Source organism: Bos indicus x Bos taurus, chromosome 6 (assembly GCF_003369695.1).
Source record: "Bos indicus x Bos taurus breed Angus x Brahman F1 hybrid chromosome 6, Bos_hybrid_MaternalHap_v2.0, whole genome shotgun sequence".
Lineage (NCBI taxonomy): Eukaryota > Metazoa > Chordata > Mammalia > Artiodactyla > Bovidae > Bos > Bos indicus x Bos taurus.
The window spans coordinates 113,687,122-113,714,155 of NC_040081.1; the positions used below are offsets into that span (position 1 = coordinate 113,687,122).

General features: G+C 50.8%; 1 protein-coding gene across 3 annotated transcripts in view; it reads right to left on the reverse strand.

Annotated features, from left to right (window-relative positions):
* Positions 1 to 26,469, reverse strand: part of AFAP1 (actin filament associated protein 1) — a 149,732-nt gene extending 123,263 nt beyond the window's left edge. For all 3 annotated transcript variants that reach the window (XR_003511617.1, XM_027545114.1, XM_027545113.1), the window contains exon 1: positions 26,239 to 26,469. The gene's annotated coding sequence lies outside the window, so the exon portion shown is untranslated. The remainder of the gene's footprint in view (positions 1 to 26,238) is intronic.
* Positions 26,470 to 27,034: the final 565 nt, after the last annotated feature.

The window sequence follows — 27,034 nt, forward strand, 5'->3', positions numbered from 1 at the left end:
AGAGTCCTGGTCCAAACAGAACTTCGAGTCTAATGGGGAAAGGGTGGGGACGCCCTGGTGGCTCAGCGGTAAAGAATCCACCTGTCAAGGCAGGAGACACCGGAGCCGCGGATTCGATCCCTGGGTTGGGAAGATCCCTGGAGGAGGAAATGGCGACCCACTCCAGTATTCTTGCACAGAAAATCCCACGGACAGAAGAGCTGGGGGGCTACAGTCCGTGGGGTTGCAAAGAGTGGGACAGGACTGAGCGACCGAGCACAGACAAGGAACAGATGAAAACAATATCAGTTTGATGGGAGACAGCTAAGAAGAAAAGGCACAGGGGGCCCCAGGAAGCACCTAACACATAAATGACAGCACCTCAGCGCTCCCTCTAGCGTGAGCTCACATCCCCTAAGGCTACTAATGAGGCCGCGAGGAAACCATCCCCGGTGCCCGAACTCACCGCAGAGGAGTGTCCAGGAAGAAACCAAAGAAGCAAATGGAGCTCCAGGACCCATCACGCAAATATTAAAACCAGCTTTCAGAGGAGGGCTCCAGGTGTGAAATCCCTTGGCTACACTCACTGGAAACAAGGTGCTCACGGGGCTGATACCTGAGTTCACTCCACAAGTTAGAGCTAAAGAAACCTTGGGTTCAAAGGCTAAGGATGAACCATCTCTGACAAATGAAAATCTAAACGATTAAAAAAAACAACTAATAAGAAAGAAAAACTCTGGGATGCGATTAGTTGCTGGCAACGTTCCTGAACACTTGCCATGTGCTGGTAGGGGCGCTGAACTGCGCACCTTATATGTGTTTGCACTTGAACCTCAAACCCTCCTGTGAGATGACAGAGGCTCCTGTCTGAAAGTGAGATTTAGACACATCTTACAAGCTTCCCCAAATCTCATGGCTCGTCAGCAAGAGCCAGGCAGCCTGACTCTACACGCCTTGCTCAGAGGTAACGTTTATCAGCTGCTGGGCACAGAGCTGGAACAGACAGCAGAGCAACAAATACCGACACGGCACTAGACTCCCCAAGTCGTTCGAGGCCACTCAGACTAGACTTGGCTCTGGCTCTGCGTAACCAGCTGTCATCGCATTATCCCACGAGGAGAAAGAAGGATGGGTAGATGACCCCCAGCATAACTGAGGGGCTGACGGACATACCCATGGTAAATACTAACAGGACGCGAACAGTGAAAACAGTGAAAGCGTTAGTTGCTCAGCCACGTCTGACTCTTTGTGATCCCAGGGACTGTAGCCCGCCAGGCTCCTCCGTCCATGGGATTCTCCAGTCAAAAATATTGGAGTGGGTAGCCATTTCCTTCCCCATGGGATCTTCCCAACCCGGGGATGAAACCTGGGTCTCCCGCACTGCAAGAGGATTCTTTACCATCTGAGCCATCAGGATGCAGCATTTATGTAATTTCCACATCTATTTGCACAATATTCTTAGTCACCCCAAAAGTACCCCAAACCCTTCTAAGCTGATGAAAGCAGAAGACGGTTGCATTACCTGGGACTCCCCTCACCTTGGACACCGGCGCTCAACCTCACCGTCTACCATAACCACCTGGCCTCCTGAAGGGCCTCTAGACGCCAAAGCCCATTCCCGGGGATTCTATTCCAGCAGGGGTGTAGTGAGCACACATCCTCCAGTGGAGGAGAAGGGTGTCGCCCACAGCCCAGCCCTCGCACACTTCGCCAGTTCACCAACACGCACTGAAACTCTAGGCACGAGGGAACGAGGCAGCGTGAGACAAGTCTGGCTCAGTGCCCTAGAAAAGAGTGTACAGTTCTCTGTGCCTCTGGAATCAAGAAACCAATGCCAGAGATTTATTCCAGTCCAAACCAAATAAACTCCCAGGTGAAAAAAGACTCCGGTGAAAGTTTACACACAAAACAACTTCCTTTATGTTCCCTGTCAGTAGCCAGGGATCAACTCCAAGCCACGAGAAAGCTGCATGAAAGACAAATTCAAGTCTGGGCCATTTTCCATCCTGGAAGTGCACCCTCCCCTCTAAAGAGCACAGGGCGTCTTAGGTTTACCTCACTGTCAAGGATGAGAACAGAAAACTCACACAATATAGAAAAAAGAGCCGCTGGGGCTCAAGGGACTGAGGACTCCAATCCTAGTGAGTGAAAGGTGCTCAGTCGTGTCCGACTCTGTGCGACCCCATGGACTATACAGTCCGTGGAACTCTCCAGGCCAGAATACCGGAGTGGGTAGCCTTTCCCTTCTCCAGGGGATCTTCCCAACCCAGGGATCAAACCCAGGTCTCCCGCACTGTAGACTTCTTTACCAGCTGAGCCACAAGAGAAGCCCAAGAATAGTGGAGTGGATAGCCTATCCCTTCTCCAGCCGATCTTCCCAACCCAGGAACCTCCTGCATTGCAGACAGATTCTTTACCAACTGAGCTATCAGTTCAGTTCAGTTCAGTCGCTCAGTGATGTCCAACTCTGCGACCCCATGGACCGTAGCACGCCAGGCCTGTCCATCACCAACTCCAGGAGCTTGCTCAAACTCACATCCACTGAGTCGGTGATGCCATCCAACCATCTCATCCTCCGTTGTCCCCTTCTCCTCCTGCCCTCAATCTTCCCAGCATCGGCTGAGCTATCAGGGACACCTAAGCCCTAGTCCTGGCCCTGGGGCCAATGAGCAGCGTCACCTTAGGGACATCCATTATCCTGTCTGGTCTCAGGGTGGCCACCAGCTGAACGAGAGGGTCGAGTATGAAAAGAGAGGTGTCACCTCCAGAGCCTAGGAGTGATAAAAAGGAATTTCTGCCACTGACCAGAAAAATAACCAAAGGACTTTGCCCATTCTTAGGCCGTCACAAGTGAAAGCAGAGAATAAGCAACCAGGCTACTTGGTAGCCGGGGTCAGCAGGACGCGCGTGCTCTGAGTCCTGACCCGAGAGCGGAGGGGTTATCATCCTGCGTTCAGTCATTCATCCATCCCTCAGACACCCGGCGTGCCTTCCGTGTGCCTAACGCTCCTCGCTGCCCCCAGTTCCAGCCCGTCTCCTGCAGGCCTTCTCCACGTCCACATGTCACCACACTGCCTTGGCTAACCCTCAGACAAGTCCTTTGCTGTGGGTGGCTGCTACAGACGAAAGTCACCACAGCCTAAGGAGGTTAAGAAACGGACTTGAGAGACCCCTCCTAGGCATCGTTTTCCAGGGACCAGGGCCAGGCCAGAGCCGCAGGGCGTGGACGGCCCCCCCCGCCCTCTCCAGCCCTTGGCTGACCCAGCACTCCCCAGAAAGCTATCAGATCCTGGCAGCTCTGTCACGGGCTGTTCTGAGGCCGCAAAAGCCACAAATGTACCGGACTAATCCAGTCCATCTGTCTCCAGCAGATCTTTTACTTTTCATGCGGGTCACTTCTGTGAGCAGATGGGTTGAGAAAGGCTTTGGCAAGTTACCAGGAAGTGACTGCCTGCCCGGTCCCCCGGTCCTTCCCGACCGTGGGCCGCAGGCGGACTGCCGAGTGGGCGATGAGCTCTCTTCACGGCTCTCCCTGCGCGTTCGGTCCCTAAGGCGCTGAGCTGGTGCCAACAAATACAGGCAGGAAAGAGCCTCCTTTCCAGGCTGTGGGTGGGGGAGGGACATCCCCGGGCAGCTGTACCTCCGCAACAGAGAGACCCTAGTGCTGTGCTAGGTGGCAGTGGGCGGTGCCCCTTGTCACAGGTACCACCACACACAAGGACCGCTGGCGTCCTGAGGCAGACCTACAACCGGGCTTTAAATTATTCCAGAAACGCTGTTTATACCACGTCACCCCCACAGCATGTAAACGCCTTAACAGACTGCAGAGCTTCGCCTCCACGCGTCTCATGTGCTCCTCCCTGCAGCCCTGTGTGTGATCGGCCAGGAGGTTTCATCACACCCCTCTCTTGGGAGAATGAAACCAAAACGCAGAGACACGGAGGAGGAACTTCTCCAGCGACATCCAGCACATATCAGAACTTCGACGAGAGGCCTCCTGCCGCTAGCATCAGCGGTGCTGCCAGCATCCCACGTGGGCCCTCCCAGGATCCCTCCCTGGTCTTACAGATGAGCAGGTTTGTCTCCCTAGAGTCCTTGGGATGCCCAAAGATAGGTAATAACATTTCTAACAAAACGTGCACTCTTGCTGAGCCGGTTGCATAGGTGAACAGAATTCATTTGTGTTTTGGAAAGATCATCCTAGGGGCGATGCAGAAAATGAAGTACAGAAAGTATTCAATGTTTATTACAACGATTCAAATGCAATACAGTGAGTTTCTAGCCCAGAGCCAGAACAGCGAGACTAGAGAGAGAAAAAAATGCACATGCAAGAAATGTACAATGAGGTCTAATTAGACCCAGAGGTGAAAGGAGAGTTAGAACCATGGAGGGGTCTGGTCTGAGCAACGAACGAGTAAGGATGCATTAACTCAGTAAAAACAAACCGGGCAGGGGAGTCGGATCTGGAAGAGAGACGGGGAGGAGATTGGACTTGAGCTGCAGAAGCAACTCCAGTTGAGGGACATAGTCATTTTTTAACATTCAACCAGTTTTATATCTTGTGTTGGGGTATAAGCCAATTAAGAAACAAATGTTGACAGTTTCAGGTGAGCAGCGAAGGGACTCAACCATATATGCATACGTATCCATCCTCCCCCGGACCCCTTCCCTCCCAGGCTGCCACCTAACACTGAGCAGAGTCCATGGGGTGTACAGTAGGTCCTTGTAGGTTATCCACTTTAAATAGAGAAACCCACTCGATCACTTTTTATTTCCAAAGTCCAGCACAGAGCAGACTAGACCCCTGAAACTGTGGAAAGGAGGAGGGAAGAAAAGCAAGGAGTGAACTCAGCAGAAGCGACCATCCAGACACCAGGGGCTGGGACAGAAACTGAGCGATCAACCCAATGTCAAGTTCACCAGCTCTTTTATTTAGTCAGTGACTCTGAGTGCCTGGACATAGGAGCTGGAGAGCCCTGCAGAGCCCCGGGAGCTCACACAGCAGGGAGCTCAGAACTGAATGGGGGAGACAAACGACCAGACGATGCATGAATCTCAGCAGAAGTAGTGCAGGGAAGGGGCAGCAGAAGCTGTGGTGAGAGGTCATGCACATGTCTGCTTAATGCGCACCAACCTGCTGTTCAAACACCACTGTCAAGGCAAAGCACCTTCAGTCCTGCAGAACCTCAGAACCATTCAGAGGCCTCAGCAAAACAGAAACTATGACTTCAAGGGACTGCCCTGGTGGCCCAGTGGTTAAGATGCCAAACTTCCAACGCAGGGGCTGCAGGTTCAATCCCTCGTAGGGAAACTAAGATCCCACATGCCACGCAGCAAGGCAAAAAAGAAAAATACTGATTCCAGAGGTGGGGGCATGATAATTTGCATTTGTAACAAGCTCCCAAGTGACAGAGGTGTGCTGGCTGGAGGACCACCACACTTGGAGAACCGCTGCTCCAAGGGACAAGGAGAAGGGCAGGGCTGGCCCGGGCAAGGTATTAGGAAGGGTCTTAACACTGAGGAGCCAACTCTGCCATTAATCCAGTGTGCGCCCGTGATCAAGTCACCCAAATTCTCTGAGCTTTGGCTTCCTGATATCAAAATGAGGGTATGCACTGCCATGGCAGTCTTCAGAGGGAAAGCAAACTGAATGTGTGTGAAGGAAATACTTGCAGTATTTCCTCCTGAAGACTGTCACGGCAGCAGGTTGGAAAGATACCCTGGAGAAGGGATAGGCTACCCACTCCAGAATTCTTGGGCTTCCCTTGTGGCTCAGCTGGTAAAGAATCCACCTGCAGTGTGGGAGACCCGGGTTCGATTCTGGGGTTGGGAAGATCCCCCGGAGAAGGGAACAGCCATCCACTTCAGTACACTACCTGGAGAATTCCATGGACTGTATGGTCCAGGGGTCGCAAACAGTCAGACATGACTGAGCGACTTTCACCTTCAAGTTGATGGTGATCTCCGAAGAATGGGATTAGAGTGTGTTTTTTAAAAACATTCACATGTGTACTTTTCTGCATTGTTTGATTTCTCTATAATGGGCATGTAAAATCTCAGAAGAATCATAAAGATTCTCGAAAAGCCAGAAGGTCTTAAATTCCTCTAGAAGAGTTCTCCAGCAAATAACAATCAACTGAATGCTTAGCAACCAGCATATTTTTATTAAACTTTTTTACTTTGAAGTCACTGTAGACTTACATGTAATTATGAGAAAGAAGAAATCCCATATACTCTTTTCTAATCTTTATTTTATATTAGAGCATAGTTGACTCATAATATTTATGTTAGTCTCATGTGTACAGCAAAGCGATTCAGTTAAACAAACATATATAATCCCACATGATCTTTTAAAAAATATTTATTTGGCTGCATCAGGTCTTAGCTGTGGCTCACGAGATCTGAGTTTTGGCGTGTGGGATCTGGCTCCCCAGTCAGGGATCGAACCCCGGTCCCCTGCACTGGAACACAGAGTCTTCACCACTGGACCAGCAGGGAAATCCCTAACCCATATAAAGTGTTAGTTGCTAAGTCGTGTCTGACTCTTACAACCCCGTGGGCTGTAGCCTGCCAGGCTCCTCTGTCCATGGAAATCTCCAGGCAAGAATACTGGAATGGGTTGCCATTCCCTACTCCAGGGAATCGTCCCAACCCAGAAGTCAAACCTAGGTCTCCTGCATTGCAGGCAGATTCTTTACCATCTGAGCCACCAGGGAAGCCCCTAATTCCATATATTCTTTACCTAATTTCTCCCAGTGGTAACATCTTACAAAAGCATAGTACAACCTCACACCAGGATGCTGGCATCAAAACAGTCAAAATACAGGCCAGTTCCAGCACCACAAGGATTCCTCACATCGCCCTTTGATAATCACTCTCCTCCCTGCCCGCCTCCTCCTCCCTTCTTAACCTCTAGCCCACTAATTTGCTCACCATTTATACAATTCTGTAATTTCAAGATTGCTACATAAATGGACTCACACACTGTGTAAACTTTGGGAGTTGGCTTTCTTTTTCACTCAGTATAATTCTCTGGACAGCAAGGAGATCAAAGCAGTCAATCCTAAAGGAAATCAATCCTATATATTCACTGGAAGGACTGTTGCTAAAGCTGAAGCTCCAATACTTTGGCCACCTGATGTGAAGGGCCGACTCACAGGACAGACCCCAGTGCTGGGAAAGACTGAAGGCAAAAGAAGCGGGTGGCAGAGGATGAGATGGTTGGATAGTATCACCAACTGAATGGCCCTGAGTTTGAACAAACTCCAGAAGATAGTGGAGGACAGAGGAGCCTGGCGTGCTACGTCCATGGGGTCGCAAAGAGTCAGACACGACTTAGGGACTGAACAACAAACAATTCTCTGGAGATTCACACAGGTTGTTATACGTATTAATTCATTTATTTTTACTGCAGAATTATGTTCCATGGGATTGGATGTACCATATCCCTTAAACCTACTCAGCCCCTGAAAACATCTGGCTTGTCTCCAATTTCTGGGTATTATGAACAAAGTTGCCGCGAACATTCACGCTCAGGTTTCTGTGTGAACCTAAGTCCTTGTCTCTGGATAAATCGGCCCCAAGGTATAAGTGCTGAGTCCCGCGGCAGTTGCGTGTTTAGATTTTAGTTTTCTTTTTTTAATATTGGAGGAGAGTTGATCACCAATGCTGTGTTGGTTTCAGGTGCGCAGTAAAGCGATTCACTTACACAGACATGTGTCTACTCTTTTTCAGTTTCTTTTTCCATTTCTTTTCCCATTTATGTTGTTACAGATTATTGAGCGGATCTCCCTGTGTTATACAGTAGGTCCCTGTTGGTTATCCATTTTACATATAGCAGTGAGTACCTGTCCATTCAAACTCCCTAACTATCCGACATGTGTTTTGTGCTTTTTTCTTTTAAGAAACTGCCAAACTGTTCTCCAGACTGGTTACACTACTTTAGGTTCCCATCAGCCATGGAGGACCCAGATTTTCTGAATCCTCATCAGCATTTGGTGGGGTCAATTTTTTATTTTAGCCAGTTCCTGGAGGTGTGCAGTAATACCTCACTGCAATCTTAACCAGCATTTCCCCAATGGTTAATGATGTTCAAGGTATTTTCATGTGCTTACTTCTCATCCATGCATCCTCTTTAATGAAATGTCTCTTCATCTTTTCTATTTAGACTTGTTTATGTTACTGCTGAATTTTGAGAGTTCTTTTTTAATATATATATTCTAAATACTAGTCCTTTATCACATACGTGGTTTGTAAACATTTTCTCCTGGTCCGTAGCTTGTCTTTTCAACCTCTTAACACAGTCTTTTGTTTTTCCCTCTACACAGGAAGATGGCATGTTTGATTAACTGGTTTATATTTATTAAAGGATAGTTGATTTACAGTATTAAATTAGTTTTCAGATATACAACATAGTGATTCAATGTTGTGTAACTGTGCTCCATTTCAAGCTATCACAAAACACTGGCTGTATTTTCTGTGCTCTACAATATATCCTTGGTAGCTTATTTTATGATTTTTTTATGTAAGAGTAGTTTGCCCCTCTCAGTTCCCACCCTTCCCTTTTCTCTCCCCGCACCCTTCCCTTTTCCCACTGGTAGAATCTTCAGCAGAGCAAAAGTTTCAATCCTGATGAAGTCCAATGTATCCGGTTTTCCTTTTCTGGATTGTGCTTTCAGGGTCAAGTCCAAATAAGAATGTTTTGCTTAGCCCTAAACCTTACAGGCTTCCCAGGTGGCACAGTGGTAAAGAACCCACCTGCCAATGCAGGAGACGCAGGAAACTTGGGTTCGATCTTTGGGCTGGGAAGATCCCCTGGAAGAGGAAATGGCAACCCTCCAGTATTTAGTTCAGCTCACTCAGTTATGTCCAACTCTTTGTGACCCCATGGACTGCAGCACGCCAGGCTTCCCTGTCCTTTGCTATCTCTCGGAGTTTGCTCAAACACATGTCCATCGAGTTGGTGATGCCATCCAAACATCTCATCCTCTGTCATCCCCTTCTCCCGCCTTCAATCTTTCCCAGCATCAGCGTCTTTTCCAATAAGTCAGTTCTTCGCATCAGGTGGCTAATGTATTGGAGCTTCAGCTTCAGTATCAGTCCTTCCAGCGAATATTCAGGGCTGATTTCCTTCAGGATTATTGCCTGGGAAATCCCATGGACAGGGAAGCCCAGTGGGTCATGGAGTCACAAAGAGTCGGACATGACTGAGCAACCGAGCACAAACCTTAAAGATTTTCTGTTTTGTTTCTTTTTTCCTCAGAGTTTAATAGTTTTACATTTTACATTTAAGTCCGTGGTCCATTTTGAGCTAATTTTTGTATAAGGTGTGAGGCTGAGATCAAAGTTCATTTTTTTTTCCCCTGGCCTGTGGATGTCTAATTGCTCCAGGCAACCAGCTCCATGTTTAATGAAATTAAAAATCATGCTGGTTCATCATCTATATTACAGTAAGTATTCTTTTGTAAAGCTTTAATTCTAATTATATGCTTAACAATGTAAAATGTCCAGTTTGAAAGTTTGGAAACCGTAAGTATTCTTTCCTTAATATTCTGATTTCTACCTATGACAGCAGATCCCGTTGACATGAGTATCACAAGCAAAGCCGAAGCAACAGCTAAAAATGTGTCACAATTAAAACAATTAGCATGTGTGTCTATTAATTAGGGATTCATTTCCCATTGGGTTTCCCAGGTGGTGCTACGCTAGAGGTAAAGAGCTTGCCTGCCAATGCAGGAGATAGAAGAGATGTGGGTTAGATCCCTGGGTCTGGAATATCCCTTGGAGGAGGAAATGGCAACCCACTCCAGGATTCTTGCCTAGAGAATCCCATGGACAGAGGACCCTGGTGGGCTACAGTCCATAGGATTGCTCAGTTGGACATGACTGAAGCGACTTAGCAGATGTCGGGGAAAAGGTCATCACTATAAAGCCCTGTGACTGAATAATAATATGTGTATCAACGGCAAACCTAAAGTATAAAATGCAAGACTGAAATATAAGCTTTCAAATACTCCATATTTATTGAAGGCAAGGAAGTTTACTTTAAGTAAATATCTGTCAATAATAAAGATACATAAAGGCAACTATGTCAGGGCCATTCCGACCTAAGTTCAGCTCTATGGCCTCCAGGAGCTATAAGCCCATTTTGGAATCAGACCATCCGTCTACACAGACAACCTGTGTTTGATTCTGCTTTGCACTTCCTGGCTGTGTGACTTTGGGAGGGTGCTTCAAGCTCTCTGAGCTAATCCCCATCCCAATTAACTGGGGGTGAGCACCATCTATCCCAGCTGGCTGAGTGTGAGGATTAAAAGCCACTTCTCAATGCCCGGCACACTGTTCAGCTCTCAGTTAAGAGTAGCTGTTATCATCATTGAAGGGAAGTAAAATCTTGCTCATTTCCTTGGGCTCACTCAACATGCAATTAGCAAAGAAGAGCAAATGAAGGAAACCAAAATAGTTGCTCAATTTTTAATAGAAAATATTTTATTTTCTGTCCAGGGAGAAGGACAGAGAAGGAAGGGGAGGCAGAGGGTGGGCAGGGGTTTCAGACAACACATTACAGACCCTGTTGACCTGGACCATCACCAGAGACCACCAAACAGACAGGAATGCTTCCTCCCCAGAACACACCTCCCAAGGTGCTCAGAAATCAGGAACACCTTGAATCAGGCAGGTGATTTGGGCAGGAGAGTTACACTTTCCTTAAAGAAACCGCAGAACAAAAAGTGACCCACAGAGGAGGTACCAACTGCTATTACTACTTGGTAACAAAAGCTGAAGTCATGCCTTCTATACGGGAGACACCCAAATAAAACTTGGCAAAAGAGCAGGGAAGCACAGAGCAGAAAGCCCTGCTGCTCTGTCAGTCTGATGCCGCTGTTGCAGGAACGTTTACAAGCAATGACCCCACGGCACTCGGCACTGCCTCTTGCCACCCTGTCCAAAGCTCTCTGCTTGCACACGCACAGCACGGGCTCCCCTGGTGGCTCAGCAGTAAAGAATTCGCCTGTAATAAGGGAGACCCAGGTTCAACCCCTGGTCTGGAAGATCCCCTGGAGGAGGAAATGGCAACCCACTCCAGTACTCTTCCCTGGAGAATCCCATGGACAGAGGAGCCTGGCGGGCTGCAGTCCCTGGGGTCGCAGAGTCAGACATGACTGAGAGCAACTGAGCACTCCACTGAGCACTCCACCTGTGTGTCACCCAGCAAACTGCCAGGCCCTGCTCGGACCCTGCAGCCTCGGAGCAAAACCCAGGACACGGGAAAACCTTCTTCAAGTGGGAAAGAGCGCGAAAGTCTGATCCATCACAACCAGCATCAAGTCCACATGCTACGAGACGCCCACTGAGCCACTTGCAGGCTCAGCACTCCAGTCCCTGTGGCGCCCCCACGGGCGTTAGGGGGTGGCAGCAGGCCAGCTAGAGGGGCAGCAGCACTAGCCTTCAAGGCCACGACTCAGGCTGGTTTACACTAAAGGCCACTCAGGCTCAGGTTTCCTGGGCTTCCCTGGTGGCTCAGCTGGTGAAGAACCCGCCTGCAATGCGGGAGACCTGGGTTTGATCCCTGGGTTGGGAAGATGCCCTGGAGAAGGGAAAGGCTACCCACTCCAGTATTCTGGCCTGGAGAATTCCACGGACTGCATAGTCCATGGGGTCGCAGAGAGTCGGACACGACTGAGCGACTTTCGCTTTCAGTCTCAGGTGAGCCAAAATCAAAATCACGTTTCTCTGGGAAGCATCTCTGCAAGAACTGGGCCTCGGACTGGGCTGCAGGAACATCAGAGTCGTGTGCATTGTCCAGAGACCCCTCCCTCTGCTCCCCACAGGGCCCCTCCCTCCTTCCACGAGCAGGTCAGGTGGCCGCTGTGTGAAAGTGAGTGTCAGCTGCTCTGTCGCATCCAACCCTTGGTGACCCCATGGACTGCAGCCCACCAGGCTCCTCTGTCCATGGGATTCTCCAGGCAAGAATACTGGAGTGGGTGGCCATGCCCTCCTCCAGGGATCTTCCCGACCCAGGGATCAAACTCGGATCTCTTGCCCTGTACCCCATCCCTAAATGCAATTTCAGGACAGCACCCATTACAGAGGATGTGCTCAATAAACACTTCCTGAAACTAGCAGGGCGCTGTCTCTCTCAGAAATAACGCCAAGAGCTTGAGCAAGCAACTTAGCTGCTCTCTGCTTCGGTTTCACTGAGTGCAGGCTCAGCAGTCACGGCCCACGGGCTTAGCTGCTCTGCAGCTTGTGGGGTCTTCCTGGACCAGGGACTGAACCTGCGTCCCCTGCTTTGGCAGGCAGATCTTAACCACTGACCACTGGGGAAGTCGTCTAATTTTTTAATATTTCTAACAAGAAGAGAAAGATGAAAGATAGTATACAGTGACAATGGCCAGACGGTGCAAAACCAGAGCTCTGACCCTCAGCCTGCAGCTGCCAGCCCAGACCGCCAGCCTGCTGTGAGTCAGACCTTCAGGAGGACAGACTGCTGTCTTCAGTGACAACCCAGGAGGCCAGACAGCAACCCCCGTGACAATCAGCCAGGACCAGACCAATATCTAATGGCCTTCCTAATCTTTGTCCTGCTTCCAACTCAGGACCAACCTACCTGCCCCCTGAACAGTCACCTGGACACTCCTCTAGAGACCCTGCAGCGTCCCAGCTCCACCAGGCACCCTGAGCCCCCTTTTCTCCACTAAGAACCTCACCCCCTCCTCTGAGCCTCGGCCAAGCAGCAGTGGCGGAGGCCAACCCCTTTGCCATAAGCCGGCTCTGAACACATAGCCTTCGCCTCTTTCATGTGGCTGGTCTCCGTCTACTTGCGCAAAGAAAAATCTTAAACCAGGGGCTTCGCTCCAGATGGTCAGTCCCTAATTTAGGAGCCTAGTGTGGCAGATTCCAAGTCTGGAGAGACCTCATGTCCGCGGGGCCCTCTTTCCACAAAACCTCACTTTCTTGAGCTTTGAGTCACGACCCTGCTATCCAGGGAAGTAACCAAGTGTCTGGGAAAGACCAAGGGCTTTTGAGGTCAAACCCCTGAGTTCATCAAGCATTTCATTTTCTCCACTTGTAAGAATGTGACCTTGAGCAACTTTAACATCTCTATGCCTCCATCTTCATCTTCATCAAAAATATTTACCTCTAAAACTATATTATAGGGGACACTTCTGTAAGACAGCTGGCAAGTACTGGGTGCTCAGCAAGGGTGGGGCCCCCCTCCTGGGCCCCCTTCCCCCACTGGGGGAAACACAAGACACCCCAACAGCAGCTGGTGGTCCACCACGCCCGAAACCTTTTATCCACACAGTCACAGTGGTATCCACTGCAACCCAAAGACAGGATTTGTTTTCATTTTTCACCTGGGTATGAGACGCTTCTAACTCATGCTACATGAGCCGTGATACGAAAGTGGTTTTTCTGCACCACCCCATGCCTGTATCCCCAGTAGACTTGATTAACTCTGAAATCCTCTTCAGAGTCAGTCTGGGGGCCTGTGGTGCCACCCTCCCTGAGGCTCAGGCGATGCGGACAGACCGCCAGGACGACAGGGGCCTTGGAAGTGCCTTCCACTGTGGTACAAAGGACGGCTCAGTCTCAAACAGCAGGCAGTGTGGGAGTCAGTCACAGCAGCCTTTCTGTCCGGGAGGCCATCTGTCCACCCTTCTGTCATCCTGGGGACACGCCGACTATTCTGTGCCTTGTCTTTTCCAGGGAACACTCTCTGGGCCCTGGTGGCAGCCGTCTTTGTGCAGCTGGAGGCCCAGACCCAGGCCACATTGACACACCTCTGCACCACACCTGCCAGCTGTCCCGCCAGAGGGGAGATGCAGGCTCCTCTGTCCAGCCCAGGCGCCTCCAACCTGCTGAACGTCCAAAACTGGACTCATAGAAATAAGCGGTGCAGAGACGATGCCTTTTTCTGCACTAAGAAACAGAGATTTCAAGAAAAGACATCCGAGTGACACGGGGTGGGTGGAATCTTCAGTTCCGCTGTGGAAAGCCAATGCCCCCTGCAAGGTCCCCCACAGGACCACCCCTCGGTGGTCCCTTCGCCCGCCTTCCGAAACCCCAGCACCTTGAGCGGCCCTCCCTAATGGCATCTGTCTCGCCTCTATGGTCAGTCTCTGTACATGGCCCCTCCCGATGTGTGCGGCTGCGGGAGCCACCGGGGCGGAGACCCCTGCACACAGACCCTCTGAGCCACTGAACGGGGGATGGAAGGGAGGCAGGGGCACAGACACTGAAGACCCGCCAGGTGGGTCAACAGCAGCAACAGCAGGTGGCCTGCCCGTCGGGGCTGGCTCTGCCCACTGCTGTGTCCTGAGGGGCCACCTGAGAACAGCTCTCGGGCACGCCGGTCCCCTGGGTGTGGGCCACCAGAACGTCCTAACAAACGAAGAGGCCAGGCCACATGCTCGTCCCGGCCCTGGCGTTGGCGTTGGAATCCCACCTCCTTCGTGATCTTGAGAGAGTTCCTCTCTGTCCCTTCACCTCGTCGTTTTTACCTCGAAGTAACTACCAGCATTGTTAATTTGAGGCTGACGACCTAACCACTTGACACTGCGTCTACTGTGAGAGGACCACAGTAAGGCTCCTAGCATCAGTCACCACACGCAGTTACAATTTTTTTTTTCTTGTGATGGGAACGCTTACAATCTACTCTCTCAGCAACTTTTAAACGTGCAATACAGTACTGTTAACTCTAGCCGCTGTGAGTCTTCGCCTCATTTTGTCAACTGCAAAAGGAGGACATTACCTCCCCAAGAGCTGCTGAAAAGGTTAAAAGAGACACAGGTGGAAAGTGCCTGGCCCTGTGCCTCAGACACAGTAAGCGCTCAGCACACAGTGCCAGCCATGATGGGGGTGCCATCTCAGACTCCAAAAGGCAGCGCTGGCCTTTCGGGACCACTGAGTCTTGCTCACTATGAAGCCTCAGCTTCCCCGGTGGCCCAGCGGCAAAGAGTCCATGTGCAGTGCAGGAGCTGCAGGAGACTGGGGTTTGACCTCTGGGTCAGGAAGACCCCCTGGGGGAGGACACGGCAACCCACTCTAGTATTCCTGCCTGAAGAATCCCACGGACAGAGGAGTCTGGCGGGCCACAGTCCATGGGGTCACAAAGAGTCGGACGCGACTGAAGCGACTTAGCACACACGCATCCTGAAGACACAGCACGTCTGAGCTTCTCAGAGGGCCCAACAGACCGAATGTCCATGTCCTCTCAGACTCCATGTGTTGAAACCTGGCCCCAGTGTCTCAGTATTAGAGGAGTGGGGCCTCTGGGAGGTGATTAGGTCATGAGGGTGGGGTATCCCTGGAGGGGATTAGTTCCCTCAGAAAAGAGACCCCAGTCAGCGCCTGTGTCCCTCCACCATGTGCGGACACGGCCAGAGGTGCTGCCTGTGAGCCAGGACGCAGGGCCTCACTGGACACAGAATCTGCCAGCACCCTGAGCTCAGACTCCCAGCCTCCAGAATGGTGAGAAGGGAATTCCTGTTGTTCATAAAGCACCTGGTCTACGTGTTCTGTTACGGCAACCTGGACAAACTAAGACAGCGGGTCACACTTTAAGCACAGGAAGGCTCAAATGATCAACCCATCTGGAGAAAAAACTCAAGTCACTTATGACCGCCCAACACACAAATCTGTATTCATTGGGAAGACAGGATTTTAAAAGAAAGCAACATGCCCCACGTCCCCAAGAACCACCCCTGACTCTCACAGTTAAATTAATTCAGAATCACATGCTGCAAATGTTTAGGCAAACCCTTTATGGGTTTCAAAATTATTCAAAAAGTAGGGCTCCAAAACGACTTTCAGATGTAGTCTTTGTCTTGGACATCCGCCACAAAGCTGTTCATCAAACGCCCCCTAGAAGGCACCCTGTCCTGTTCCCAAGAAGTCACTTCTATAACTTCCTGACAGAAAGGTGCACGCTAGACAACAACCCCAAACCTAACTCCACCTGAACGTGAAGTCGCTCAGTCGTGCCCGACTCTTTGTGATCCCGTGGACTACAGTCTACGGGCTCCTCCGTCTATGGGATAGTCCAGGCAAGAATACTGGAGTGGGTTGCCATTTTCTTCTCTAGGAGATCTTCCTGACCCAGGGATTGAACCCAGGTCTCCTGAGTCATTGGCAGATGCTGTACCGTCTGAGCCACCAGGGAAGTCTACCTACCATGGCTAAAAGTACCCCTCGTTTGGGAATTCCCTGGCTGCTCAGTGGTTAGGACTCTGAGCTTTCACTGCTGCTGGGGAAATAAGATCCCACAAACCATATAGCACGGCGAAAAGGAAAAAAAAAAAAACCCTCATCTGTCACACCGTAATTTAATGTCCAAAGCAAGAATCTACCATTATTACTACTTCTTTTTCCTTTTCTTGATAAACTTATAAGTAAAGTATTAATACAACCCAAAAAAGGAGGCTCCTCAATGCCACTGCCCGCAGAAACTGCACATGCCTTGAGCACTCGGGTCAAGTGAAAGGAAACAGGATTCCAAACTCCTAACCCACTGCTGGCAGCTCCTCACAGGAATCAGAGTGGACAGTCTTAAGTGCACAAAGCAGATGGCAGAGTCAGCCACAGCCTGGGCATGGGTGGAAAAGAAATGTTCTCAACGGAGGTATTTGAAGACATACAAAAGCCATCTTCTAGGGACTTCCCTGGTGGTCCAACGGTTAGGACTTTGCGTTCCACTGAAGGGGTTGTAAGTTCGATCCCTGGTAGGGGAAGTGAGATCCCATATGACACAGAGTGTGGCCAAAAAAAAACTAATACCACCAAGGACCAAAAGCTAAGTCTTTTCTCCATATTATACAATAAGCAATGGGCCGAACAGAAAAATTTCCCTTCAAACTACAGCAGTGTGATGACACTACTCTCAGATCCTTTGGGTTTTATTAGATAATCAAGCTGAAAAGCCATGAAAAGATAAACCTTTCCTCCAGGACGAAGGGTGTAATAAAACCCCTGACTACCATCCTTGAAACAAGGAAAGATGGTATTTTTATTTTTGTTAATATTTTCAGGGACTTTGAAGGAGCTCTTGAAATTGAAATAATCATGGCAACACAAAATTCAAAGAAGGCTTTAGAGAAGTTGGAGAAATCTCCCCAGTGGGAAAACAAAAGACAAAGGAATGGGAACAGAGAAGTCCTGAGGGAGAGTCAGGCTGGAGGACAGGAGTCCACAGACGGGAGAGGTCCACCGGGTTCCCAGCACAGTGGACGACACGAAGTCCACGTCTCGGCACGGCCACCATGCCACCTGCAAATGCGAGCAGCGGCCCTGCGGAATTTACAGAGGAAGACACGGGTCACAACCAAAGGCATGGCTCTGGGCACATCGACCGCCACCTTCACGTTGAAAGTCAACTGAACGGCGTCTTCCAAACTCCGCAGGAAAATGATTTCCACCCCAGGATTCTACACCCAGCCAAACTGTCCACCAAACATGAGTACAGTGTTCCAACATCATGTGCGTCAGTCGCTCAGTCATGTCCGGCTCCACGACCCCGTGGACTGTAGCCCGCCAAGCTCCTCTGTCCAAGGGATTCTCCAGGCAGGAGTATCGGCGTGGGTTGCCATTTCCTTAGAAGCTTTCAAAAAAAAAAAATGACTTCTTAGAAACCTGCTGCTGAACATGCTCAACCAAAACAAGAGAGAAAACTTTTAAGAAGGCGGCATCTTATTTGGGAAAGAGGTGAAAGAAATTCTCAGGGCAACAGGGAATGTGCAGCAGGCCTGGGAAGCAACCAATTTAGAGAAAATCAGGGCTTCCCTGAACCTGGGTATTGCTCAGCAGAATCTGTCTGCAGTTCAGGCGACAGAGGAGACGCAGGTCCGATCCCTGGGTCAGGAGGATCCCCCAGAGGAGGATAATGGCAACCCACTCCAGTATTCTTGCCAGGGAAATCTCAAAGACAGAGGAGCCTGGAGGGTACAGTCCAAAGGGTCGCAGAGTCGGATACAACTAAGCGACTAAACCACCACCAGGTGGGTGAGAGGTTCAGACACAATTATCCTAATAAAAGGACAGAATGGAATATTCCTTGCTGTGTGTGGATCTACAAAGGGGAGATTTACACTTTGAGAGGCTTAGTTTTCAGCACAGAAAACTAAGCAAAACAAAGCAGGGCAAGTCTCAACTCTAGAAAAAAAGGTAAAAACGATAAAAGAAGGGAACTGTAAGCAAAACAGTCAACATATCTCAGCTGTGAATAATGTTTCCATACTCATAATAGGTACTGCTGAATATTTAACCAAAACCTTTAACGTAATTATACTGGGGGGACAGAGGAAAGAGGTGTGGGTGGTGAGAGGAGGGAATAGGTGACCCAAATTGTCTTCTTCCTAAGCAGGAAGTCTCACACAAAATCTGGAAGAAACAGCTAAAGCACTGAAGCGGGAGGCCTCGGGGGACGGGAATCAGGGTGGAGAAGGGTGGGGTGGGTGACTGCTGGGTTTTTGTTCTAAGTCCTGTAGAACTTTTGACTCTTAAAACTATGCGTCTGTGTAACTCTGTTTAAAATGGGGTATTTCATTTTTAAACAAAATCTGATACTTGACCGGCAAGAATATCGGATTAAGCAGTGTGTTCTTAAACTTTCTGGAATCCAACGCCTTCGAAAAAGAACAGAGAGCTATAAATCCTCCCCCCAGCAAACATACACACAGACAAAGACACACAGCATTTCTGCACAGGGTATCAGGAGTTGGTAAATTCCTGAAGGCTGAGTTAAAATGCCTTAGGATTCTAGATTCTGATTTCTTATAGAAGGAAAAAATATATATATAATGAAAAACTATTAAAAACACCTACATGATCAAATTCCAGGAGATAGTGAAGGACAGAGAGCCTGGCGTGCTACAGTCCATGGGGTCACAAAGAGTCAGACACGGCTTTGCGAGTGAACAGCAGCATAAGCAAACAAGATCATGTTGCTGTTTGGTCCCTAAGTCGTGTCTGACTTTGGGACCCCATGAGGTCATGCTTGGTCTTAAACGCTCGTGACCATCACCTGTTGCTTCCTTGACCACAAGACGCACCTCACTTCAAACCATCACTGAAAGTATGAAGTCTGTTTCCTGGGTTTGCTGCAGTCTTGAAACAGATGCTCTGAAGTTCAGGAACATGAATCCCCAATTGGGTCGACTCAGCTGTTTCCACTGGAGAACTGGACATGGAATTGTGCACTCTTCACCCCAAGAGGAAAAGTCCTTCACATCCCAAATCCCCCACGTGGCTGTTTTTTCCAACAGAGGAATTACTTTAATGACTTCTTGGCAAAACTTCTATAATCAGAGCAGCCCATCCATTTAAATACTCCAAAACACAAAATTTACTCTGCTGCTTTCTCACTGACCTGCTGCTATAAACCCCACCATCAGCTCAAGGGTGAGTCAGATGAACTGTCTTGTCATTTAACTGGAATCTTGATGGTCCTAACAATTTGCTTAAAACACAGATGCCTTTTATTTATTTGTGAACTGAGGGCAATAATAACAGTGTCACTAGATGTTGTCATAAATGGATTGGGTAATTGTGGGAGGCAGAATAATGATTTCCCAAGATGACCACGTGGTAATCCCTGGGCCCTGTGAGTATGTCACATTACCTGGCAAAAAGCACTTTGCTACAGACCTCAGACGGGGTCCCAGACAGACGCCCCTAGGAGCTGGGGGCAGCCTCCCAGCTGGTGGCCAGCAAGGAAACGGGCCTCAGCCCGACAGGTGGCAGCAACTATATTTGATGGACAATGTGAATGAGCTTGCAAGCAACTGTCCGTCAGATTCTCCAGTAAGGAACACAGCCTTGCGGACACCTTGTTTTTTGCCTGATGAGATCCAAGTTAGACCTCTAATCTACTGTAGGATAATAAATCTGTGTTGTTTTAAGCCACTCAGTTTGGGGCAATTTGTTACAGCAGCGGAGGAAAGCCATGCAGCCATATATGTGAAAACACCCGGCAGTGGCTGCCGCATCCTCGACATTCAGCAAGAGCCAACTGACTTCCTTAAATCAAAAGACAGGAATGGGTGCTTCCCTGGTGGTCCAGTGGTTAAGACTCCACGCTTCCCCTGCCAGGGGCACAAGTTTGATCCCTGGTTGGGGAACTTAAATCCTACATGCCGTACAGCCAAAAAAAAGCAAAGGAATGGTCATACTCCATCCAAAACAACAGATATCACAGACTTGTTCTGATACATGCAGATGTGGGGAATTATAAGCTGTCCAGAATGTCTACTTTAGGTCCAAGCTTCAGGTAACTCACTGCCTTTTCTTTAACTTGTAAACCTTCTGTTGCCTGTCTTACCTAATGAACTCCAAACACCACAGAGGAGAATAAATGTGGGACTGTGTGTGCCATGGGAGAAGGCAATGGCACCCGCTCCAGTGCTCTTGCCTGGAAAGTCCCATGGACGGAGGAGGCTGGGAGGCTGCAGTTCATGGGGTCGGGAAGAGTCGGACATGACTGAGTGACTTCACTTTCACTTTTCACTTTCATGCACTGGAGAAGGAAATGGCAACCCACTCCAGTGTTCTTGCCTGGAGAATCCCAGGGACGGGGGAGCCTGGTGGGCGCCGTCTATAGGGTCGCACAGAGCCAGACACGACTGAAGCGACTTAGCAGCAGCAGCAGCAGAGTGCGCCCTGGCCCCCAGACTCTCTGGCAGACCCCTGGCAGCACCTACTACCCGAACTGGGTCGCACCCAGGTCTGCCTCTCCCGCTACACTACAAGCCTCCAGCTCTTCTCCAGTGAGGCACTGGGTCCCACCTTCCAGTCTCCACAGGTCGCCTGCCCGCAGGAGCATCACAAGTACTCTGGGCGCATGTCTGTCAGACTGTGTGACAGTGTCACTCATCACCGTGTCTACAGTCTTTGCGGACCAGTGCTGTGTTGTATCAGCCCTTGTATCTGCCTCCTGCCAGTGCCTGGGGGCATCAGAGATCCTCAGAGCTGGGGGAGAGGAAGAAAGGGCAGGAGGGAGAGGAAGGGAAAGGCAGCCTCGCCTGGTGGGCAGGAGACCCTGCAGTCTCCAAGGTGCCATGAGGCAAGAAGGCCCGAGGACGCCAGGGGGCTGAGGTCAGGTTCCCCCTGACTCCCGCTCCAGGGCACTGCAGACGTGAACTCTCGTTGATTGTGACCTGGCAACGCCTCCTGCCTTTCCCAACCTCAAGACAGGTCCCTTAGGAGTGGGAATGCCCAGCCATCAGGCTTCATGAAAGGAAGGCTCACAGGAACATGAACACGAGAGGGATACAGACAGAGACGGTTAAGGGCTACAGTCTGCGCGTTCCATAGCCTTTAAAAAGAGTAGCATCTCCGAAACTTGAACTGGATGCTCCCTCAAAAGGCTAAGATATCAAACAACACTGGCCAATTAAAGATAGAAAACAATCCTACAAGAAGTTGCCTGATATCCTTCATGTTATGGACCATCTGTGTATTAAACATTGGAGTTAAAAAAAAGAAAAACAGACTCATTACATTCTTAATGAAGCATTATCTTTTAATCCTTGGCAACATATTTTACACCTTACAAAATCCTGTTATATACAGGATTTCATTTTATCCTCAGGACAATCTCTTCCGCTAGGGAGGGAAACTAAAGTTCAAGAAAGTAATTGACCTTAACAAAAGCCTTCCTGGGGCCAAGCTTCCTGTGCAAAAGTACTGGGGTAAGTTATCTTGAATATATTATTCATATGACATCCTGTCAGCATTCAAAACGGCTTTGATGTAGCCTGTAATAATAGGCATATATATGATAAGATCTTTAAAACGGAAAACAAAGAAGAAAAATCCATTTGGTAGCTGACGTGGGATGCAGGCGGGGTGAGGGAGGGGAGCGGCTAACAGCAAAGACTTAGATTTATATAGCTTAAGAAAAAAGTTTCTCTCTGAACTCCTAGCTCTAAAAAAAGAATGATTTAGAGAATATCATAAACTAAAAAAGCGGGGAGTACCATCAGTTCTTTAAGGTGAGGCTAAGTCAGCGCTCTAATGTGGCCCCCAGGGAAGAGCCGGTCAACCCTCTTCTTCCAGTGAAGAACAGTAGGAATGACCACCAAAAGCACAGCTCAAGGCTGCCTCCTCCATCCCCAGGCGACCTCTTCTCCGAAAGCTCCCTCTTCATCTAATCCATATAAAAACCAGCCCTGCCTGCAGAACAAGTAGCAACTAGTTTTCAGTGAAAACATAAGACAATCTAAGAAAACCACAAAGAAAACCCATTTGCATTTCTGAAGACTGCTCCCAAAACATGTGTGTGCTAGTTGCTAAGTCATGTCCGAATCTTCGTGACCCCACGCACTGGAGCCCGCCAGGCTCCTCTGTCCATGGGACTCTCCAGGCAAGGATACTGGAGAGAGTAGCCATTCCCTTCTCCAGGGGATCTTCCCGACCCAGGGATCAAACTCGGGTCTCCCTTATTGCAGACAGATTCTTTACCATCTGAGCCACCAGGGAACAAAACAAACCATGTGGAGTGCATACATATATAAAACAATGCACTTTTAATATGCTATATTAATTAAAGGCTGCAAATCAAAATAAAGACAAAAAATGCTACTGAGCATGAAAGTGTAATTTGGTGGCACCACTCCTTGACCAAACAGCTACCAGCTACGTTGTATTCCTGTAACCACTCAGATAAGAATAGCAGAGAAAACTGTCTATCCTTTCAACAACAGACATGTGGCTTTAAAAGAATCAGGCACATCAAATTCCCATCTTGCCAAACATAAATTGGAAGGGAGATTAATATTTTTAAGGACTAATTACTATATTCTTTAGAAATGAAGCTTTATAGGTCATTTAACATAATGCAACTTTGCAACTAATCATTTTAAACTATGTTTTAATCCATTACACAAAGCCACAAACACCCACTCAAGGTACTCCCCGTGTTCACTAGTTCCATACTCTCCAAATTAAAATCTCCGTTAGAAAGAGACTCACAGACTAAGAAAATGAACTTATGGTTGCTGGGGGGAAGGGATAGTTAGGGACTCTGGGAAAGTCATGTACACACTGCTATATTTAAAATGGGTAACCAACAAGGACCTCTTATATAGCACACGGAACCCTGCTCAATGTTATGTGCCAGCCTGGATGGGAGAGGGGTTTGGGGCAGAATGGATATATGTGTATGCATGGCTGAGTCCCTTCAATGTTCGCCTGAAACTACCACAACATTGTTAAATCAGCTATACCCCAACAGGAAATAAAAATAAAATTAAAAAAATAAAATCTCTGCTAGAGACTGGGGCATAAAAAAGCCTGCAGTTGGCCGACTTCGTATGACACTCAAAAGATCAGCAACATACTCCTGCCAAGAGATCTGAACCCAACAACTTCATTAAGGAAAACTTCAAACCAATTTGACAGAGCACAGATGTTGCAAGTGAAATGCAATTATGAAGAATATGCAAGACAGTATCAAGTAGTTGCCAAAGCTTCCATCATCAACAGTGTCTTTCAACCCTGAGACAAAGAATACACCCACAACTAAACTTTGTGTAAAGAAACAAAAAACAAAACTTTCACTTTAGAAACCACATTTTAAAGGATCTCCATTATTTATACGACTGCCACTGAGACAACTTTCCTCTGCTGTATTCGGTTGAAAGAATTAAAGGTTTAGGGCTGACAAAGTTCTTACCTAGTTTAAAACCCTAGAAGGTGAGGAAACTGAAGCCCAGTGGTTTTGCAGGAACAAACAGCAGCTTCATTCCAGAGCCAGACTCAGACCAAATAAATTCAAGTTAAGTACTCCACACTGTGCAACAAACACAGTAATAGCAACTGTTCATCTGAAAGTCCTTAGGAGAGTTGAGGAACTGCAGATTTTAAATCACAGGAAAGACTTGGATCCGGGATGGAGGAAAGAGGCCTCTCGTTCAGACAGACCTCTTTCTCTCTGGGTACTGCAGCGAACCACTCTGTCCTTGAAGACCACGGCTCTCAGAGGGCAGGAAGAGAAGATGTCAGGGGAACCTTCATAAAGAAGTCACCTAAACTGATACTGTAAGAACGGGCAAACGAAGCTGGAAGCCCCGGAGCCGGGTGCATGGGGGAGATGGGAGAGTGAGCGGAGACTAGACAGAGTGAAAGCCCAGCCGGCTGTCTGGACTTTATAACAGCGACAGCTGCAGTTATGGCCACATTTCCATCTTGCATTTCTGTTATTTATACCCTGTCCCTTCACAAAAAATTTCCATTTGGATACTACAGTTACTTGTGCCTATAGCACAGTTTCCTGTCTTAGACCAGGATGCTCTTGAAAAGGAAAAAGACTGACCTGTTAGACACTGCATTCCCCAGGGGAAAAGAATCGCTTCTCCTGGAACATAATAGGTGTTTTCACACAAGGGTAAAACGAACGACCCACAGCCTCACCCCCTCTATTCCTTGCGTAAACCTGACCTCTAACTGTAACTGCCTTGGCCTCATTCCGCGGGTGTGGATTCCCCTCCTTCAAACGCACTCTCCAGCCCGCCAAATTCTTGGGAAAGTTTTCTTCCACTCTCCAGGCGCTGAGAGCTGCAAAGTTAAATCTGGCTTTCCAGACTTTTTTTTTTTTTTCTTCTTCTTCCCAATCCTAACGGAAGAAATCAAGAAGCGCCGGGCAGAGGGACCAGGCTCCCTCCAATCAGAGCCGGCTCCCGCCCGGCCGGCCGAGTCTCGCGCCCCAGCAGGAAACGCCGGCCGCAGCCCCGACGCGCGGTCCCCCGGCGGCGCAGTGACAGCCCCGCGCTCCCCGGGGACCGGGGCTGGGCGAGGGGCGGGTTCCGGGGCCAGTGCAGCCGCTTCTGTTCACACGGCAAAGGAGACAATAAATAAACGAGCGGCTCAGCTGTCCGACTCGGGTCAAATGCTTCTCCCCCACGTACAAGCCCGTTACAGCCCGACGGGCGCCTCTCCCCGCGCAGGAACACCCGTCGACAATGGAACCCCCCTAAGACACACGCGCGCGCACGCACTGTTGTGGGAAAAGGGGAGCGTGTCCCCGGGCCGATCACACCCCCACAAGCCTCGGGGGGTCGGGGAGGGGAGGGGTAGGGACGGGGCACAGCCCCCCAACTCGCAGGGTGGCCAAGACACCGCGCGCACGGGTCCACGCGGAGCCACCCTCGGTGACCCTCAAACACTCAGAGCCCCTCACTCTCGGAGTGACCAGAATCCCTACGATCGGCGGTCCACGCAGTTACCCTCGGTGAGACACCGCGAGCCAGTCACCCCGTGGAGGTAAGGGGCGGGGGGGGGGGGGGGAGGAGGCGGGGCGGGGACAAAGACAGTCTCCCACTCCCAGGATGTCCGGGATGCCCTCGTGCGAGGGCCCACCCAGAGCTGCCTTCGGGCGACACATCGCGCGAGCCAGCCACCCTAGGGAGGGAGCGGGGACCGAGGCAGTGTCCCCGCCCTCAGGATGACCAGGACCCCGCGCGGGGGGCATCACCGGCCGATCCCCGCGGAGCCCCCTCGGAGCCACCCCGAGGCCGAAACAATGCCCGGCGCCCAGACGCGCGGCGGTCGGTCCCGCTCCGCTTCCCTGTCCCCACTTGGCGCTCAGGGCGGCGGCGGCCGACACCTCGGGCAAGCGACCCCGCGGCGCCCCGCTCGGATGTGCCACACCCAGGGAGGGACCCCCGTCCGGCTCCCGGGATCCCTGCCTTCTCGGAGACCCCTGCCGCCTGGGACCCCAGTCCGGCCCCGAGACCTCCGCCCGGCCCAGGACCCTCGCCCGGCCTGGGACCCCTGACTTTTCGGAGACCCCTGTCGCCTGGGACCCCAGTCCTGCCCCGGGAGCCCCGTCCGGCCCTAGGACTCACGCCCGACTCGAGACCCCTGCCCAACTGGGCCCCCCCTCCGGCCCCGGGACCCCAGGCTGGCTCTGGGACCCCAGGCTGGCCCGGGGACCCCAGTCCGGCCCTGGGGACCCCCGCCCGACTCTTGGACCCCCGTCCGGCCCCGGGAGCCCCGTCCGGCTCTGGGACCGCAGTCTGGCCCTGGGGACCCCTGTCCGGCTCGGGGACCCCAGTCCGGCCCCGGAACCCCAGCCCGACTCGAGACCCCTGCCCCGCCCTGGACCCCGCCCGGCTCTGGGACCCCTCATTCCCAAGGATTCCCCTCTACCGCCCGGGACCGCCGCCCGGCCGTGAGACCCTCTCCCAGCCCCGGAGCCCGTGTCCGCCCGGGAGGCCCTCGGCCCGGCCCGGCCCGGCCGCCCGCCGCCCGCCGACTCACCTCAGGCCGCCGCTGGGGCAGCGATCGCTCCTAGACGGAGGCCGCCCTGGCCGAGCCAGGCGGAGCCGAGAAGCCGGCAGAGCCGCCGCCGCCGCGGCCGCAACAATGGAGCCCCGGGGCGGGGCCGCTTAGCAGCCGCCTCAGCCGGTCCGGGTTCGGGCTAGCGCTCCGGCTCCTCAGGAGCAGCGGCCGCCGAGAGGCTGCGACCGGGCTCGAGCTCCGCGCAGGCGCACTCGCCCCGCCCGCGCCACGACGCCCCGCCCCCGGAGGCTCCCCGGCGTTCGGGGCCCGCCCCCCGACCAATAGGGAGGGAGCTGGCCGCGGTGGGCGGGGCCTGCGGAAACAAAGGGAGGTGGGGCGGGGCCGCTCCGGGGCGGGGCTGCTGGGGTCCCCGCACCGAGAGCTCCCGGAACCTCGGTCCACCCAGCTCCGACCCGGGATGGCCGGCCGTCAAGTCCACCCGGGGTCCACTCAGCGAGACCGTGGCCATACCACACCCGGAACTCAAGTTTATGGAATTGGTCCTCTTTCAGTTCAGCTCAGTCGCTCAGTCGTGTCCGACTCTTTGCGACCCCATGGACTGCAGCTCGCCAGGCCTCCCTGTCCATCACCAACTCCTGGAGCTTGCTCAAAGTCATGTCCATTGAGTCGATAATGCCATCCAACCATCTCCTCTGTCGTCCCCTTCTCCTCCTGCCTTCAACCTTTCCCAGCATCAGGGTCTTTTCCAATGAGTCATTTCTTCACATCATGTGGCCAAAGTGCAGGAGCTTCAGCTTCAGGATCAGTCCTTCCA